Consider the following 5,000-nt stretch of genomic DNA (forward strand, 5'->3'; position numbering starts at 1 on the left):
TAGGCAAAAGTCATGAAAAAATTATCAAAGATAGATGAATAAAACACCTGGAAGAAAACAATATAATAAACTTGAGGCAATTTGGATTCAGATAATGTGCTACAAACTTAATCTGTTTCTACTCAAAATTAATAGATATAATATAAGAAAGGGATGTATGGCTTGAGTGTGCTTTACTACACTTACAAAAATCCTTCGACATAATACCATACAAAAATATATACATAAAAAACTGGAAAACATAGGAAGGATACAAGGTAACCTACTAAATTGGATAGACCAGGGATTCTTAACCATTTTTCTCCAATTCCCCACTTTCTAGTGAGCCAACTCTCCATTTCCCATCACAGCATCGGTCTTTGACAAATTCGATTTTAACCCATGCAGTGTTTACGCTTTGCTTTTTTTTATGCCATTTTACGCCCCTTAATTTTTGTTTGCATATATTAGATTTTTTACTAACAGTTATCACATGGAAATAGAATACATATGAAAAGACAGTGGTTCTTCTGTCCGACCGGTCATTCCCCACTTGGCAACTCCGCCATTCCCCACAAGTGAGGAATTCCCCACAGGTTAAGAACCACTGGGATAGACGATTTCCTGCATGGTAGAAAAATGAGAGTAGTTCTCAGGGAAAAGCGTTCAGGTTGGGAGGAGGTGATTAGTGGAATTCCACAGGGATCAGTTTTGGCTCCAATTATGTTTGCCATTTATATGAATGACATGAATGAAAATGTGGAATGTTACATTAGCTTCTTTGTAGACGATGGTAAATTGTGGACCAAAGTGAAAACAGAAACGAATTGTGCATCACTACAGATAGACCAAAACAAGGATTGGGTATGGAGTTACAAGTGGAAAGTAGACTTCAACATTAACAAATGTAGCATAATGGGGTTCGTAAAAAATAAAAAGGAATATTAGGAGAATATGCAATTGAAACAAAAGAAGTAAAGAATGTGGGGTCTGAAAAAGACCTGAGAGTAATTATCTCAAATTACCCTGAAATAAATAAAGTTGTAGGAGTATCCTGCAACTTGCTTAGATAAATAAAGACTGTTTATACCTATTTAGACGATTTTTTTTTAGAAAAAATATTATTCACACTAATAAGAATGTAGTATGCTGCGACACTATGGCCATCCAGTGCCATAAAAGTATAAAGAAAATAAGAAAATTGAAAGAATCCAGAGATCAACCACAAAAATGGCCTCAACAATTTCAAACCAGTCATATGAGGAGAGACTGACTAAAATGAAATTACGGATTTTAAAATAAAGAAGAGAAAGAGGTGACCTACTGACCATCTAAAGAATTATGAGCGAAACAGAAGTCCTTGATAGAGAGGATTTACTATATTGGGACAAGAGAAACATAAGAGGACATGATAAAAAATTAAAAAAGGATAGTTATAGAAGAGACCTGAAAAAAAATCCACACATTGATAGATATCTGGAATAAAATGGACGAAGCAATACAGTGTGCAAAAAACATACAAGAATTTAAGAGCGAATTAGACACTGCGATATACAACGACTGTACACCACAACCATAGCTCCTCTTCCCGTAAGATACAACTAGGTAAATACACACACACACACACACACACACACACACACACACACACACACACACACACACACACACACACACACACACACACACACACACACACACACACACACACACACACACACACACACACACACACACACACACTCACACACACATATATATATATATATATATATATATATATATATATATATATATATATATATATATATATATATATATACATATATACAGATTCAAATAGACACCAAGAAAAATGCATTTCTGCTCTTGTCTAATACTTAATGTTATTGAAATTTACATAATATGTTTATTTACCTTGATTTATGTTTCAGATTACATACATTAACGAAGCATGCCACGAACCAAAGGAGGAATAGACCTATCTGATATTCAGCGAGGTCGTATTGTGGGTCAATACAAAGGTGGACTTAGTCACCGCAAAATAACTGAAAATCTATCAATATCCCTTTCTAATGTTAATAGAGTGATCGTACAATTCCCCAGCCAGAGCAAGAAGGGCACAAAACCTCATTCAGGTCTCCCGGGCCCTCAGAAGAAACCTTCCGTCTTGTCAAAAGAAATGTCGAAGAGGATTCACGTTACAAAGCCTCTGACATAGCAGCACAAACTGATTTCAGTCCCAGAACCGCTGTCAGGTATCTCCACAAGCTGGGTTACTTTGGCAGATTTGCAAGAAGTAAACCTCTTCTTCCTCCAGCCAATATCAAGGGCAGAAAGGATTGGGTTGTTGAGATGGTGGAGAGACGTATTGCCTTTTCGGGCACTGTCATATTCTCTAATGAGTCACGATTCGCATTGTTTTCTGACAGTGGAAGAGTGTGGGTCTGGAGACTCTGTAGTCAAGAGTTTGATCTCAAATGACTGCAGCCAACAGTGAAACATGGAGGATTTCAATAATGGTGTGAGGTGCAATTTGGAGAGATGGTCGATCAGAGCTTGTGGAGTGTCAAGGAAGCACCAATTCAGGCAAATATGTTTCTATATTAAAGGAAGGACTCATTTTAATATTCTCCAGAAGTAGAATGAATAAAAATATCTTCCTATTTATAGAAGATGGAGCTCCTTGTCACACTGCTCAAGCAACACAAAAGTAGTTGATCCAAAATGGGATCAGGAAATTTTCATGGCCCCTATTAAACACCTCTGTAGCATATTAGACCAACAACTTTCCAAAAAGAACAGGAAGCCATTTTAAGCCCGAATTCTTCGAATTACTACGGGAAACATGGTAAGAAATATATCAATAATATATTCGTGAACTATTTATTAGTATGACTAAAAGGTTCCTTGCATTTAAAAAAGCAAAGTGGATGTCATCCAAATATTGCATATTCACCTTGTCCTCTATTGACATTACACCTTTATGTAATATTTTGTCCATATCCAACATTATATCCTAAAATTATATTTTGTCCTACACTGGCACATTGCTCTATACTATTACTTTGCCCTACTCTGTTATCTTCATTACACTCTATTTTCCCTTTCCTTCGAGTTTCTACCCTAAAATGAACTAGTTCACTACAAATTTACACAATGAGGTTTGTAAGAACGTCCTTACCTCTGCGAGTAAGTTGAATTCCATCAGAAGCATAAAAGTCATGACGCCTAGAAAAGATATACTAAGGATCAAGAAAGTGGTGTCCCAGTTGCGTGCACAACTGTGACATCCTCTCATTGATACCTATGGCTCTACCGTTCCAACACGAGCCAACGTAGATCCTTGGAAGAATTCCACAGACTATGTGGCGGCTCCCACGTTCCTTCATCTCCTGAAGGAGGACCTTGTATTTCCGAACAAGTTCCTCTGATCTCGCCCTACCCACATCGTTATTTCCCTTATGAACAATCGTAACCGTGTTCGTCCGTCTTTGCTCCCTGATGGTCTGGGTACAATCGATGATCCCACGGCCCGGTTGACATACAAGCTTGCAACGTCGTTTAGTCTTCCGCTGCAGGATGTCGTCATAGCTTCGCATGATAGTCTCTCACCACCAAGAACTCCTGGTTTTCAACCACCTCATCTTCTAGCAAAGCAAAACGATTGACTAGAGTTAGTGAGTGCTCCGCAGGGCACCCGCTTACTGAACACAGACTCGACAATTGGAACCCCAAGGATCGCCACTCGCTCACGGCAGTGGAAGAAGTGGAAGAGATAGAACCCTCTTTGGGTTGTGGGGAGGATTCACTCTTCCCACAGAGAGCACTCTTGAGAAGATGAATTTCCTCATCTCACATCCTGAGACGGGCCTCCAGGTTTACACAACCCCAACAAGCCACTTCACTCCTTCGGCAACATAAAGGGCAAAGATAAAACATTAACCAACAAAAGGAACATAAGCGTCACAAAATAAACCAAACACACGAAGATCACTCTGCCCACCCCACACTACCACACCTAGTGATTCCAAATCACTAGAATATCACAGTCTATACCATAACTGTAACTGTAGAACGCTACACACATACAGTTACAAGAAACACAATACAACACACACACACACACACACACACACACACACACACACACACACACACACACACACACACACACACACACACACACACACACACACACACACACACACACACACACACACATATATATATATATATATATATATATATATATATATATACATATGTGTGTGTGTGTGCGTGTGTGTGTGCGTGTAGTAATTTTTATATAACATCACAGTTGTATACCTTTACTCAATTACTTCATCTCTTTGTTTGTGTTTTGTACTTTTATATAATTTTCTTATGTGCACATTTATATATTCATATACGAGTATATAACTGTTTCTTTATTCATTGATTCATTTACCTATTCATTTATTAATTTACTTCTTCATTTATTGATTTATTTTTTACTGATTTATCTAATTAATCATTAATTTTATAACTATTCACTTATTTATTCATTCATATATTCATTTCTTCATTTATTTATTGCTATATTTTTATCATTTTATCTATTCATATTTCAATATATCTATTCTTTCATCAATTTTACCCATTTATTTTCTATTGATTCATCTATTAAATTATTTATTCATATCTCTATTATCTATCCATTTATTATATATATTTATTATTGCTTATATGTTCATTTATGCTTTTATCTGTCTATATATATTTCTTGTCCAGATCTATGCCAGTTTCTATTTCTGGTTACTTATGACCATTGTCGCTCTCCTTAAAACGAGAAAACTACTTTTTAGTTGAAGACGGATTCCAGCTTTGATCAGACTTTTTTCATCTTATGATTGATGATTATTACTCTCTTTTATTCTGGAATTTCGTTTAGTATCGTTCACCATTTTTTCGCTCAAGTACAGAAGGGGATGACAATGATCCTCTTTGGATAGACGTACATTTTTCTTTCGCTAGCTTTT

General features: G+C 36.5%; 1 protein-coding gene across 1 annotated transcript in view; it reads left to right on the top strand.

Annotated features, from left to right (window-relative positions):
- LOC143018737 (uncharacterized) overlaps nucleotides 1-5,000 on the top strand; it is a 518,457-nt gene that overhangs the window by 198,357 nt on the left and 315,100 nt on the right. The window lies entirely within an intron of this gene.

This window comes from Oratosquilla oratoria, chromosome 35, assembly GCF_046742065.1.
Source record: "Oratosquilla oratoria isolate Oo_2021 chromosome 35, ASM4674206v1, whole genome shotgun sequence".
Lineage (NCBI taxonomy): Eukaryota > Metazoa > Arthropoda > Malacostraca > Stomatopoda > Squillidae > Oratosquilla > Oratosquilla oratoria.